This window comes from Callorhinus ursinus, unplaced genomic scaffold (assembly GCF_003265705.2).
Source record: "Callorhinus ursinus isolate GAN/ISIS: 27379988/994484 unplaced genomic scaffold, GSC_fseal_2.0 scaffold39, whole genome shotgun sequence".
Lineage (NCBI taxonomy): Eukaryota > Metazoa > Chordata > Mammalia > Carnivora > Otariidae > Callorhinus > Callorhinus ursinus.
The window spans coordinates 8,500,210-8,515,727 of NW_027397101.1; the positions used below are offsets into that span (position 1 = coordinate 8,500,210).

General features: G+C 40.0%; 1 protein-coding gene across 12 annotated transcripts in view; it reads left to right on the forward strand.

The window, feature by feature from the left end:
* KDM4C (lysine demethylase 4C) overlaps positions 1–15,518 on the forward strand; it is a 586,257-nt gene that overhangs the window by 60,227 nt on the left and 510,512 nt on the right. For 9 of the 12 annotated variants that reach the window (XR_012374773.1, XM_025887836.2, XM_073880749.1 and 6 more), the window contains exon 1: positions 1,563–1,695. The exons of 1 other annotated variant lie outside the window; for it this stretch is intronic. The gene's annotated coding sequence lies outside the window, so the exon portion shown is untranslated. Of the gene's footprint in view, positions 1–1,409; positions 1,696–2,054; positions 2,199–15,518 lie in introns of those variants that run through there. 2 more of the 12 variants (XM_025887835.2, XM_025887837.2) reach the window with 2 other exon arrangements.

Consider the following 15,518-nt stretch of genomic DNA (forward strand, 5'->3'; position numbering starts at 1 on the left):
ATCTAAAATGAGATAATAATAATACCTAGCCATTGAATTATTATAAGGAGAAATTTAGCTAATATTTGTGAGGCACTTAAAAACAGTGTCAAGCTCACAGTAAGCTCTAAATAAATGTTGGGTTATGTATTTATTGTTTTAGCATATCCAACTGCCTTGTAAGGAGGGTTGGGATCCTAATAGTATACACATTTGGAAAATTCCCATTTGAGTATATATATTAGGCAAGTTCAGACGTGTATATGGGTAATACAGCATAAACCTTGTTTCTAATTTAATAACTAAAGAAATGTGGTGGACCAATAATCCCATTAGCCTTACTTAACCACATTTCATCTGACCTCGATATGCTCTTCCCAGAGAGAAAAGACTTGAAGGGTGTGGTAAGTGGACCTGTTGAGATATTTTAAAAAAGCAGAAATCAGTGGATTGTAATAGGAAGCTCAGCATATTAGTTCAAGTGTGCTCAGGAGTGTAATGATCTTGAGTAGTCTTAGCTAAGAGGACGTTAGGGGAGACGCTACAAGGGACCCAGCTGGGTACTCTGCAGGAAGTTAAAAAAAATTGAGCTTTGCAAAACATCTGGTGTTAGCCATCTGTCTTTGGCAGTACAAAGGTTTAAGGTCTCTGGTTCCTTCTGACACCTTGGAAGGCGGAGTTACAGCACAGAAGTAACAAGTAGTAGCAAGCTAATTTAAGTACGTTCTCAGGGGTCCGGAGACACTTGCACTTCCTGTTACTACAATTCCGGCCAAAACTGCTGTCAGTCCCTAGTTTTTGAGAGCTACCGAGCCTCGATTCCTGTTGTGGCCACCCTCGGTTCTCCCCAGCTCCAGCGCACACCTGGATGGGCCGTGCTCCACCTAGGTGCTTGGAATATGGCACAGTTTCGCTCTTCTAGTCAAAGAACACGGTCTTTTGCCTGACAGTTACTCGTTAAAAGGTTGGCAGGTGGACCCCTTGGCCCACTCGGGATCTCCCATTGTTGCTGGGAGGCGCAGGAGCCCCGGCCAGTAAGACGCTGTCACTGCTGCCCAGCAGCGAGCCCCGACATCCTAGCCAGGCTCCGCTGGGCATTCCGAAGCCCCACCCATGGCAACGCCACTCTGACGTCCGCGCGCCGGAGGCCGCCATAGGCCCGCGTTGGGGCCCAGGACGACGTGTGGCGCGTGGACTCTATCAGGTCCAGCCCCGCGGGAACCCGGTAGGCACTTCCGGGCAAGGTTCTGTGCACCTGTTCCTTCCTTCTCCTTAAGTGTCTTCCCCTCTGGGAAAGAGTGGACATGCCCCTCCCCAGAGAACAAGATGCACGACAGCAAACCTAGATTAAGAACAGCACGGAAGACTAATCCCAAACCAAGAAGGTGCCGGGCATCTTTAAACTGTTTGGAAGTTCACGTGACCCACTAAGTGCCGGGCCCCAGTGGTCACGTGACAGCGCGCGCGCCCCCGCGCAGGAAAGCCGGCAGGCGCTGTGTGCGCGCCTTCGCGGCTGCCTCCCATCCCCTCGACGGGAGGGTGAGGAGCGGCGGAGTGATCAAGCGTCTGGGGGCCGATGCGCGTGCGCAGCGAACAGCTGTCACCCAGTGCGGAACAAGTCTTCCAAATTTCCCAAATCTCCCTGGGCCGGAGGCCACCCTCTTCCTCCTCATCTTCTTCCTCTGGGTCGTATCCCGGTCCCCACCCGCGTGCCAGGTAACCGCTTTTCCCGAGTGCGGGCGATAGGGATGGTGGGGGGAGGGGTCCGGGCGGTCTTCTCGGCACTGTCCCCCTCTGCTCGGAGCCGCTGGGGGTGCCGGCGGCAGGGGCAGCGGAGACACGGGGCGGGAGACGCTTGGTGCCCGACCGTCGCCGCTGTCATGCTGGGGAGAGAGCGGCCGGCCATAGTCGCAGCAGAGGGAAGCGGGAGCCAGTGACAGTCCTCTCCGGCCCTCTCGGGGGTTCGGTCCCCGCGCTCGCCGTTCTCCGGGGGCCGAAGTCTGGGTCGCGCTCCTTGCAGCAGAGGAGCGCGCGGGTGGTCCAGGGATGCCGACTCCTTCCCATTCTTCTTTCAGCCTGGTCTGTGGCGGACTCCAGGGAGGCACGGCCTGCTGCGCCCTCGGTGCCATCTCTTCTCTGGAACTGTCACGACCCGGGGGAGTGAAGGCGGGGGCTCCTCTCCAGAACACCTCGCCGCAGGCAGGCAGCCTCTCTCACGGGTTCGTCCGCAGCCCCCGTGCTGTCCTTTTGGTTTTTCCGGCAAGGGGCCATTTCTTCCTGCAGTGCCTGAAGCCACGATGCGGTGTAGACAGTGGGAGCTTAATAAATGAGTTGGATCGCTTTGCGTGGAATGCCAGGCACGCACAGGACGTGGCGTAGGGTGGGAATGTGGAGGAGGGAGGCAGGCAGGCTGGGGCTCCGGGTTCGAGCTTGGGTTTTTCCTCCAGGCTTAGCCAATGAAACCAGCAGGGCTAGATTCAGAGGCTTTCCGGGTGAACTCGGAGCCAGTCTTCCCCTAAACTGCCCGGTGCAGGTCTGCACGGGCTGGCTTTGGTTGTGGGCGATGCCCAGGAGGGGTTTTGTAAGGTTTCTGCTCCAGGAAAACAGAGGGCAAACTTTTTTTTTTTTTTAGCACTTGGTAAATTACCCCTCAAGGCGGTTTATTAAACCTGCTTTGGAAATGTAGAAGTTGGCGTTGGTTCACCCTTATCTCGGTGTATGGTAGGCTCAGTTCCACCTAGGTTCGGACCAAGTTTTGACCTATTTCACCCACTTGAATTTGCTGTAATTTATATTTTTAATCTTGGAAAATTCGGCTTCACCGTTTCAATGGTAACAGTTACTAATATAATTTCCAAGTGTTGTGGTTGAAAATTAGTGGCTTTAATTCTTAAAGGTCCATTTTTGCTTTGAAACACTTGGTTCTTCTTTACGATCATTACTCAAATTCTGCCTTGCTGGTCTCCTCCCAACCCCCCATGCTTTGTTTTGGAATGTATTACACGGCTGTTCGGTTTTTTAGGCCCTCTTTCTCCCAGTTTAAGGCGTTATGAAAAGTTTGCACACAGTCTTTACAACACTCCACGAACTTGGTAGTACAATTTAAATCGGAGACTTGTTTCGTTTTATTAACATTTAAATCGGTTGCTTGTCTAAAGTTAAAAATACAGGTTTTAAACCTTGTAGGTGCACAGATGCTTTTTAAAAATCCATTATTAACTTTCTATAAGAATGAAGATTTTAAGAAGCTGAACAGGTACATAATTTTTAAAAAGTTATTTAGATTTAAATTTCAAATAAAGGATGAAAATTTGAGTTCTCTACTTGACACCTTCTGAATCACCCAGGACTAAGTTAGGTGCCTAACTAACCTTGGGTAGTCTGTGATTTCTTTTCTTTCTGTTTTTCATTGTTTTGTCCCTGTATCTTGACTGGCTCCCCCCCCCCCCCCTTAGAATGTTAGGGCTTTGAGAACAGGTTCTTTTTTTTTTTTTTTCCTTTGCTGTATCTCTAGCAATTTACCATAATGCCTGGGGATGCTAAAATATCCTCTCTCTTTTTAAATAACAACTTTATTAAGATATAACTCATATACCATATAATCCGCCTATTTAAAGTGGTTTTAGTACGTGCATAGAATTGTGCAACTATCATCAGAATCAATGTTAGAACATTTTTATCATCTCCAAAGAAACCCTGTTCCCATTAGCAGTTATTGTCCCTTTCCCTCCAGCTCCCACCCCCTTTAGCCTCAAGCAATGACTAATCTGCTTTCTGTCTCAATAGATTTGCCTGTTGTAGACATTTCGTATAAGTAGAACCATATAGGGCGCCTGGATGGCTCAGTTCTTAAGCATCTGCCTTAGGCTCTGGTCATGGTCCCGGGGTCCTGGGATCGAATCCTGCATCGGGCTCCCTGCTCCTTGGGGAGCCTGCTTCTCCCTCTGCCTCTCTCTCTGTCTCTCATGAATAAATAAATAAAATCTTTTTAAAAAATAAGTGTAACCATATAATATGTGGGTTTTTGTGACTGAATTCTTTCACTTAGCATAATGTTTTCAAGGTTCATCTATCGTGTAGCATCTATCAGTACTTTATTCCTTTTTATGGCTGACTTGTATTCCATTGTATGGATATATAACTTTTTGTTTAGTCATCAGTTGATGGGCATTTCGGTTGTTTATACTTTTTGGCTGTTTTGAATAATGTGCTAGGGACATTCACGAATTAGTTTTAATGTGTATGTGTGTTTTCTTTACTCTTGGATATATGCCTAGTAGTGGAATTGCTGTGTTAAACCTTTTTTCTTGAGTGAATAGATGGGTGAAGGAGGGATAGTTAGTGTTGAGGGACCTATTCTCTCTAGGCCTTTGAGGGACCTAGTCCTAGACCTCCACCACCAAGTCCATTTCTCTAGAGGACAGAAGTCTTTGTGTGGGGCTTTGTCCTGTGGATAGTGATGTGTTTTTCTTGTCTGGATGTCTTCAAGATCATCCCTTTATATTAGCCCAGTTTTTCTTCATAAAGGAAATGATTATTTCCTTGGTACTAATTTGTTATATATTTATTAGAAATATGGTGATAAAACAGGTATATTCCATACTATCATTAAACTCAATGTCTAATGCAGGTCTTTCAGTCTTTTAAAATTTATATTATTTTTTGTTATGAATATTCAGTGCTCCTCTGCCCACCTCCATTTCTTTCTTTTTCTTTTTTTTAAAGATTTTATATATTTATTTGATAGAGACACAGCAAGAGAAGGAACACAAGCAGGGGGAGTGGGAGAGGGAGAAGCAGGCCTCCCGCGGAGCAGGGAGCCCGATGCGGGGCTCCATCCCAGGATCTGGGATCATGACCTGAGCCAAAGGCAGATGCTTAACGACTGAGCCACTCAGGCGCACCCCCATCTCCATCTCTAATATGAATTTCTTGGGACTTGTGCAAGAATTAAAGTCACTGTTTTTCTTCACTTGCTACCAATCTAGAAGGTTTTGTGGAACCTAAAATATAAATTTAAAATATTGTATTATTGTCTTTAAAATATTGTATTGCACACCCCCGAAGATTCTTGTTTCCCCACCCTCCATGCCCTTTGGGAGAAGATGCTGATCACAGAAGTCTGCACTTGCAGGGCCTAATCCTTTCCCCACATAAGCAGTTGGAACAATCTCATCCTTCTTTCCCTGCGGATCAAGTCCTCTTAGCTCTCTCAGTAAGGCTTTGCCCAGCCAATCTCCTCCTTCCACCAAAACTTTCTCCCCCATTTCCTGGCTAGGTGGGGCTGGTGCCCTACTCACATTCTTTTTTTTTTTTTTTTTTTTTTTTTTAAAAGATTTTATTTATTTATTTGAGAGAGAGAGAATGAGAGATAGAGAGCACGAGAGGGAAGAGGGTCAGAGGGGGAAGCAGACTCCCTGCCGAGCAGGGATCCCGATGTGGGACTCGATCCCGGGACTCCAGGATCATGACCTGAGCCGAAGGCAGTCGCTTAACCAACTGAGCCACCCAGGTGCCCCCTACTCACATTCTTGTTCCCTCTGTCTTGACTGCTACCCTGACCTGCACTTCTTTGGTTAATTCCATCTCATCCTTCAGATAGCTTACTTAGCTCAGTTGTTACTTCAAGTTAGTCTTCCCTCAATACTGTACACTAGCCATAGCAGCATTCTGTAATCTTCATAGTCTAAAACAATTATATGATTAGTTGTGGATCACTGTTTACTCTCTACCCCAATGTATGCACAGAGAAAGTTCTGTGCAAAATGTTGAAAGTGGTTAATTACTTCTGGGTGATGGACTCTTGTTTGTGTCTGTGGGTATTTTCTGAATTTTCTCCTATGTATTGATACGACTTTTGTGAACAAGGGAATAAAGAAAAATCATCAGTAATTGCCATTTTTATTTTAATAAAATTCCTTCTAATCTCTTTTGTTTTAATAACCTGGATGAGATTTTACTATAGCTTCAAATATCAAACTTTTATTACATTTTAATTCTTTCTCATATGTAGGGATAATAGGGAATGGTGAACATATTTTACCATTGGTTGTCTAGGGATGGAATTTCTGGTATTGAAATTAAGCTGATTCTTAGGAACAGAATCTAGCTCTGATACTATTAGGGTATGATAGCATATAAAGCTCATTTTCCTTTTTCCCTGAGAAATGTCCTTGCTCTAGTACATTTGAATGTTTCATAGTACAGAGTTTTTCCTTGCACAATTGCTTGTTATTTGCACTATTTGTCCTTTTTTTGCTGGGTTTATTCTGCCTAGTAGTGGGTATATATCTTCAGTAGATATTTTAACACCCACTGTGTGTCATGTGCTATGTTAGATGTGGAGCATACAGCAAGTGAACACAATAGACAAGTGATTCTCTTATCATTTCCTGGAAGAGGATTATTTTGAGTATGAATGTTTAGTTACACTGTTGCTCTACGTTTTCAGATACACAGTGGCTTCAGCTACTATGGTATTTATGAGCTGTTGCTCCATAGAATCTTTAAAATTTATTTTAGATTTTTTTGTGTTTGTGTTATTTATTATTGAAGGTAAATACTTACAGAGCAGAATCATGTGTCATCAAAACCCTTTTGATGCTGACTTTTTTTATGTCTCCATCCCGTTCTAGTTATTAATTTGACATCTGTACTTGTTAACTGTAACTAGGTGAACTGGGATTTTCCTCTCAGCGCTGCTTCTCCAGGTTTCTCATGAATCTCATCCCATTTCACTGCTCACTTGGGGAAACCTGTGAGTTATCCCAGGTATCTCATGGTTTCTCAGCCCTCATCACATCCAAACTATCGCCAAACCTTATTTCTGCTTCCAAAATATGTATTAGATCAGTCTTCTAGTCTCTACTTGGCAATCATCTCACTAGCCACTCCAGCCTCCTTCCTATTTCTGCTCCACTCATGATCTTTTAAAATGCAAATTGGATCATTCTCTTTGCTCTCAGGAGACTTAAAATTCCTGTATTATCTCTTCCTATCCGAAGCAACCCCCAAACCTTATCTAGATGGTTTTAGTTTTCCTAAATGCCCATTGGCTTTTCTTTTTTTCGAACTGTACAGGCCCTTGCCATAAGTGCTGTTTTCTGCCAGACTTTCTTCCCACTTTCTTTTTGGTACATCATTCCAGTCTCTGCTTGAATGTACTTCCTCAGAGAATCCTGACTGGTCACGCCCACCTCTCCGCCAATTTGAATCAGCTTTCCTAGTGATAATCTATCTTAATTCCCTAATTGTTTCCTTCTATAACACTTAAGCATAGAGCATTGAACACAATAGATCAGCAAAATTTCATGAAAAAGGATTATTTTGAGCGTGAATGTTTAGTTACACTGTTGCTCTATATTTATGTGATTATTTGATTGTTTCTAAACTGTAAGAAGTTTACAAGGGTAGGGACCCAAGTATTTTTATTCACTTTTGTCATACCAGGGTACTGTTGTCTCATCAACACTATAGTATAGTTACTAAATAAACATTTGTTGTACAAATTAATGACTTCTGTATATATGAAAAAATTAAGGAAATTAAAGCTAGGGCACAGTAGGAAGTAATTTTACCCAACCTGACCCAACACACATATACACACAAAACTGAAACAAAATTTCCACAAAACAATACTTTCCCACCTTTGTACATGGTGCTGTACTCTGATATTTTCTATTTTGTTCCATATCACATATTATAAAAATATTGATGTACTCCACCAAATTGGGTAGGATTGCAGGCTGCACTCTGAACAACACAGCTCTAAGGCTATAGGAGGAAAATACTTCATTTACATTAGCTCCTCCCCCCTTTTTGAAACACAATTGCTATTTTCTAATTCTTGTCTGATTGGAAGTCCAAGTGCATATAGCTATCCTCTGCCTTTCCTATTAAAATAAATGACTATTGCTGAAAGCTAGTTCTGCTTAGAAATTCTGGCCTGGTCTCAAAGGAGAGTTGCTTAAGGTCAGGTTGAGAAAAATTTAAATCAGACTCTACCTTAGGTCTTTCAGGCCTTATCCTCTAGGTTTCTCTGGGCCACTTATAGCCAATACTCTTCTACTCTATTTGGCTAAGCTCATTGCAGGTGTGCGGTAAGTCACTGAATTTTAAGGCTGGCCTCTAATCACTTTCATTTTCTCAATTTGTTAACAAACCAAACAAAATTGCAAAAATGAAACAAAGGGATCAAGGCAAACGTGTGTTTGTGAAGGTATGAATTAAGGAGCCTGGCTTGGTAAGGATGTCATGTCATGTTCAGTAGATCATCAGAGCTGATCACTAGAGCTGTGACAGTTCTCATTTATTCACTTTACCAGAACCTCTGCGAGGAAGGCTTGGTGCTGTTTGGTGTCCATCAATGAAATATTGATCTCTTATCTATTTTGCTAACAAAATATTAGAAATAACCTAAGTATCTAGTACAAGGGCTATTTAACTGCACACTGTGATGTGATATTTGTAACTTGGATCAATATTTTAAAATGTTAGAATTATTCCAAACCTATGTTTAAGGAAAGAAAGCATTATACAAAATTGTATACATCACATGAGCCCAGTTGTGTTTAAATGTGTTTATAAATGTACATATGTTAGAAAAAATACACTGGAATGCTAATTTGGTAGTGAGACTACTGGTAATTTTGATTTTCCTTCTTAAAAATTTTTTGGAATGAGCATTGTTGCATTTATAATCAGAGAGACTCAGTTGAAAAACAAATTTCCTAAACATTAATTTAGGTATTTGGAAATAGGAAAAGTAATACCTTTATTAAATGGTGGATAGAGCCCAGGTTTCTAGTTGCTGTGTTTTGGGGACCCCTGTCAAAGGGGGATGTATATTTAGCCTTCACAATATGTAGTCTTGCGCTGCACAGTGATCCATGTTCTCCTAGTCTGTTTTTTTTTTTCCTTTCCTGTCTACATGATTAAACCTTACCTTGTTTTTCATCTTTTTTTGCTGAAATAGAGCTCTATCTCTTCATGCCCTACTTATGCATGTTGATAATGAATGTGTGTTTCACTGATGGTTGCCCATAGCATGATAATTTGGAAAATCCTAATATCCCTTATTAATCCTGCTGTGTGGCATGAATTAAAGGGATAGAAAGGATTTCGGATGAATTAGGGATTATGCAGGGATGTCTTCTTTCTGTTAAGTTTGTTTATAGTGGGACTTAAACAAAATGGAAGGAAACGTATAGTGATAGTTTAAATGTGTAATCATCACACATCAGTAAATTTTTCCAAATCTATGTTTGAAATTGTTCAGTCTTTTAGCATTCAAACCTTAGTAGATTATGCATTTGAAAATGTATTTGTTAGTTATACAAACTAGTTATACTAAACGTTGATTTACTATTTTCTAGAGAAGGAATTGGAAACTTCAGAAGAGAGAGATGTCAAAGTATGGACAATTGGTTGGACAGATGGGACCTTTTGGTGTGTGTGTGTCTGTATGTGTGTGTGTTTGTTGTGTGAGTGATAGCACTTTTAGGAGATTTCATAGTTCTCTTCTCATTTTTAGCATGGGAGGTTCAGAAATCTGAACTTTCCCAGTTGATCTGGAGTATGTCAGGCGTTAAAGGACTAATGTTTTGTGTCACTCCCTAATTAGGCTCAAGAAGAACTAGGACCTGGATTCAAAGCATGCTTGTCCATTCTTCAGGGCTCTTTCTAGGAAGTCTTGCTTCTTGGGAAAGCACATCATTTAGTGACAGGCACATCCCAGCAGATGGACATGGGTAGTGTTGAGGAGTAATCTTAACTATTTTTTACCTGCGGGGCTTCTCTGACCCTCCAGAGTATTCACCTTTCTCATCAGAATATTCTTCCTGTAGGTACATTTTCTCCTGTTGAATGAGGTTAAAGAAGAAGTCAAATTCTCCACTTTGTGGAGAATGTGCTCTGTTATCTCCATCTTCTAACTAGTTTTTCACCAGACATTTGTTTAAATTCCAGTCCTAAGGATATTTGTCTCTGATTCACCATTAGCTTTGTTGCTTCTGTTCTGTTTTGGAAATGCATCAGATACTTAGAAAGGACACAGGTGTCCCTTTGAGGGGAAGACTGATGGTACAGTCTTTTTTTTTTTTTTTTCAGGCTGCTTATCTCACCCATTTTGTTTTTATTTAACTTTCAACAGGAACTATCGCCTGAAATTTGGACACTTTACTGAGAACTCTCAACATTCAGGGCAGATTGCATTAGTAGGAGGAATTTGGACCTGAGATAGGTACATTCATTCCTTTTTGACAATTAAACTTATTAAAATCATTATAGTATAAATGTATATTAAATAAATACTATTTTAAATAGGCAGTGCAAAGTATACAACAAAGTACACAATTTGGAAGATATAAATGGGGGAGGCGCCTGGGTGGCTCAGTCAGTTAAGTGTCTGATGCTTGATTTCGACTTAGGTGATGGTCTCAGGATCATGAGATTAAGCCCTGCATTGGGCTCTGTGCTCGCTTACTGGGGAGTCTGCTTGAGATTCTTTCCCTCTGCCCCTCCCCCGCCATGTGTGTGCGCTCTCTCTCATATAAATAAATACATCTTAAAAAAAGAGAAGATATAAATGGGTAAAAAATACATATTCTCACTTTTGCCATCAGACAGCCAGTTTCCTCTTTTTGGTTAACCACTGTTAAACAGTTTCTTTTAGGGCTTTCCAGAGATATTCTATATAGGATATTCTATAAAGCTTATATATGTATATGTGTACATTTTTTATGTAAATCGTAGTATCTATATTTGTTGTTCTGAATATTTTTTCATTTAACACTAACTTGAATGTGATTTTTAAAATTTGAGTACATGTAGAGCGCCCTCTTTTTAAAATGATCCCATAGTATTACATTGTATGCATCTACCATAATTTATTTAACCAGTGCAATATTAAAAGTTGATTCTGTTTCTATATAGTGATCTATTTATGTACCATTACCTCAATGTTTTAATTGTTTGTAGCTTTATAACATGTTTTTAGAACTTTATAAGCATGTTTTTAGAACTTTTCAGGCTATTCTTGTTTATTTTCCCTCATTATATTTAACTTTAGAATCAATATGTCAAATTCCAAGAACTTATTGATAGTTTTATTAGGAATGTCTTTAGTTTATGGACTAACATAGAGAAATATCTTTTAGATGTTGACTTTTCCTGCCCAGAAATATGGTGTGCCTTTCCATTTAAATGTTCTTTTAAGTCCTTCGAAAGGACATTTAAAAAATATCTTTAAATTCTTTTTTTTTTAAATTTTGTTTATTTATTTGAGAGAGGGAATGAAAGAGAGAGAGAGAGCATGAGAGGGGGGAGGGTCAGAGGGAGAAGCAGACTCCCTGCTGAGCAGGGAGCCAGACGTGGGACTCCATCCCAGGACTCCAGGATCACCTGAGCCGAAGGCAGTCGCTTAACCAACTGAGCCACCCAGGCGCCCCTTAAAAAATATCTTTACACAGATCTTGCTTATTTTCTTAAATTTTATTCCTTTTTATTTTATTTTAAAAATAATTTTCTTATTTTACTTTGGGCAATCTCGAACTTTTAGGAGGGTTGCAATTGTAGTACAAAGAACTTTTATTTCCTTGAAAAATTTGCCTTCATGCCCCATTGCTCCTCAATACTTCAGTGTATATTTCCTAAAAAGGCAGTTTCCTGTATAACCACAGTATTTCCATCAAAATCAAGAAGTTACCATTGATAAGTACTTTCCCCTAATCTTTAGACTTTTTTATATATCACCATTTGTAATAGTGATGTTCTTTGTAGCAAAGGTATCCAGTCCAGAATGATGCATTGCATTTTCTTGTTTTCAGGGTTTTTAAGCATCCCTTCATTCTTAAATAGTCCTTAGTCTTTTCTTGATTTTCTTTTTCTTTTTTTTTTTTTTTTTAAGATTTTGGTTACTTGAGAGAGAGAGAGAAAGAGAGAGAGAGCACAAGCGGGGGGAATGGCAGGCAGAGGGAGAAGCAGGCTCCCCTGCCCTGAGCAAGGAGCCCAGTGCGGAACTCCATCCCAGGACCCTGGGATCATGACCTGAGCTGAAGGCAGATGCTTAACCCACTGAGCCACCCAGTCGTCCCTCCTTGATTTTTCGTAATATTGACATCTTTGAGGATTACAGGCCAGTTATTTTATAGACTCTCCTTTAATTTTTGTTTTCTGATGTTTCCTTGTGATTAGATTCTTGGGGCATCATTGGCAGGGCTATCACAGAGGTGGAACTGTATTCTTTTCATTACATCTTATTAGGTGGTACACAGTTTCATTTTGTTCTGTTACTGGTAATGTTCACTTTGATTGCTTAAGATCTTCTATGCAAGACTTCTGTGCTTCCCTACTCTAATTTTTTTTGTTTTGTTTTGAAAAACTATATAAATACTTATTTATTAAGCTTTCAATTTATTTATTTTTATCAATTAGGATTTATGGTTTCCTATTCTATTCAATGAGTTATAATCTGTTAATATTGTTATTTATATTGATGCTTAAATTGTCATAGGTTTGGCCCATGGGAATCCTTTATGCTGGGTTCTTTGTGCTTTTGACATGTCTCATCATTCTTTGAACATTCCCTCCCTTTTGGGCACAATGAGATATGCAGGCTCATCTTGAACTTTTCCTACCCCAAATATTTAGAAGCCAAGATCTACGTGGTTATTGATATTGGGGTGTTGGTCCCGTGCCCTCTCAGTGAACTGAGCTGGAGAATATGTGTATGTTCAGATATACATTTATGTATATTTATCCATACACACACATGCACGTGCACAAAAATTATATAACAAATGTACTAATATTGGAGCATTCTTATACTCTGGAATGATTTTTTAGTCATGGTTTATTATTTTAATGTGCTTTTGGATTTTGCGTCCTCTTTTTTTTTTTTTTTTTTGTGGTGGGCAGCAAAGTTTATTGAGTCATAGTGAGCGATAGTACAAAGCACCTGAAGAGGGAGGGGACCCGAGAGGGTTGCCTGCTTCCTCATTTTTTAAAAGAATTTTCATCAATACTCTTAAATAAAATTGTTCTGCGGTTTTCTTGGGCCATTTCTCGAGTTTGTTACCCAGTTAGGCTTGCTTCTTAAAGGATTTAAAGCTTTTTTTTTTTTTTCTTTTTTTCCTTGTGCTCAGGAATAGCTTAAATAACATTGGATTATGTTTCTTAAAAATTTCTGTGAAACCATCTGGGCTTGGTACTGCAAGTTTATTCTTGATTTAGTGGGCTTTTGGTTTGCTTTATTGTGGTAGCTGAAGAGCCTAGCAAAGAGGTAGTTATATTTGGGGTCTGGGTTTTGGTGATACTAAATGTGCAGTCAGTTCACTGCACCTACTTGCTGTTCGACTTCAGGGGAGTGATTTCCATTTCTGAGCCTTAGTTTCATCATCTCTCAAATGGGAATAATCACAGCTGGCTAATAGCACAGAAAACTTTTAAGAATGAAAATGAAGTATGTTACAGCACAGTAAAAAACCAAACAAATGCAATTTTTTAAAAGAAGTTTCATTTTAATAAGACTTCAGTGTTCAGAGAGTTGTCAATGAGGATAGTCTTTAGTATAATACCATTGAAGGAGTTTGTACAGAGGGCCCATATTACTCTGCAAAAGACGAGGCTGTCAACAACAAAGAATTATGAATCAAACAAACAAAATGTGCTGAGTTTATTTTCATGACCATTAATGAAGGTTTGTTCTTGTATTTATTAAAACCATATTTTAAATCAAGGAGAAGCATTGGGTAATAGATTATAATTTTCCTTTATGCTTGTATCATGATTATATTTGTGATTATTATAATTTGGTTAAATATTTGAGATTTTAAAGAAAGTTAAACTCATCTAAGGAGACACTGAAAATACTTTCATGTGTTAAGATGCAGTTTGCATGTTAAAGAAACCCTGTGTTGGTATTAAGATTAAAAGAATAAATGATTTACAAATACCTGTGCAAGGCACTATGCCAGTATTGCATAAAGATGAGAATATAGTAAATCCTTTTCCTGCAAGCTTGGTTTTTTGGACAGGTAGTTACCAAAAAATGTGTAAATTATCATGATTCCTTAAAATAGTGTTCCTTGCATTCATCAATAACGGAATAAGCAAGGACTGTCAGATTATTGTGTCTGATATTTTCCAACCCTTTTTGCTCCCCCCTCAGTATAGCTGATATCGTGTATGGCTTGTGTGATTATGAATCTTTAGAAATAATTTCAAAGTTTGCATATAAAATTAAATTTAAATGTTTTCAAAATATTTCAAATTTTAGACGTTTTATGTTTAAAACTAATAATAAATGATTTACCTGGCTTCTCATGAGTTCTTCTGATAGATAGTTTAGGTAACCTCAGTTGTAAATGTGAAATGGGCTTTACTGTAGAGCTGGTGGTAGTCATATGGGTTCCATCGCAGGCACTGAGGTGATCTGCTCCAGAGATCGCACAGGTGGTGCAGTCCGGAAGTCAGGTGAGGGGCTGGCCAACAAGCCTGCTACAGGGTGCTGGGGTGCAGGGTGCCGGGGTGCGCAGTGGGTGACACAGGCCTGTGGTTGTCATGGTGCTGCAACAGGTGGCTGGAGTCTGGGTATCAGAACCTGGAGATTTGGGTAGGTCACGCCTTGACTGTGCCGGGGAGCATTTCCTCCTTTCCAGGTCTTCTGACGGAGGAGACAATCCAAGCCTGGCAAACTTCTTAGTTGGAACTCAAAATTATGTGCAGTGCAAGTTTTTGAAACTTGAAATTGCTTTCTTTGGCTGTCTTTGTGTGTCCTAATCAATCCCCCTGCATAATAATAGGGATTTAGAAAGCAAATGAGGTTTCTAAATTCACAGTTATAGGAGAACAGTCTTCTTTTTATTCATGCAGAAATGTTAGTTGGCATTGATTGCATAATTTTTTGCTCTTGTCTGGACCCATATTTTGGTGTAGTTTTGTGATTTTCCTAAAGTTGGCATTAACAGAGAATGAAGTTTGTTTTTTTCTCTTAACTCAAAATTCCAGAGTTTCTCTTCTTAGCCCTTTTCATAAAGGTCATGAATCTCAATCAGATACAAGTTTGCATGTTTTAAAAATAATTTTTACATTTTTCATAACTTTTTTAAAAAAGATTTTATTTATTTGAGAGGGAGGAAGGAGGGAGAGCAAGAGCACAAGAGCACAGCGAGGGAGAAACAGACTCCCTCCTTAGCAGGGAGCCCGAAGCAATGCGGGGCACAATCCCAGGACCCGGATCATGACCTTAGCTGAAGGCAGAGGCTTAACTGACTGAGTCACCCAGGTGCCCCTTTTCATAACTTTCAGCATTTTTTTGTTCCATGCTTAGATGTTTTATTGATATGCAGGTTAGAGATTATGTTTGGCTTTAAATTTAAAATAGTAGATTTAGAAAGAGAGTCCAGGAGTAAAGAAAATGTTATTTTTAGTTAGTATTTTCCATTGTTAAAAAATAAACTTAATGCCAAGATAATGCTTTCTCTGCCTTGTGATCAGTGTCTATCAGGTAATTTACGATTCCATGTAGTATCCATGTTACT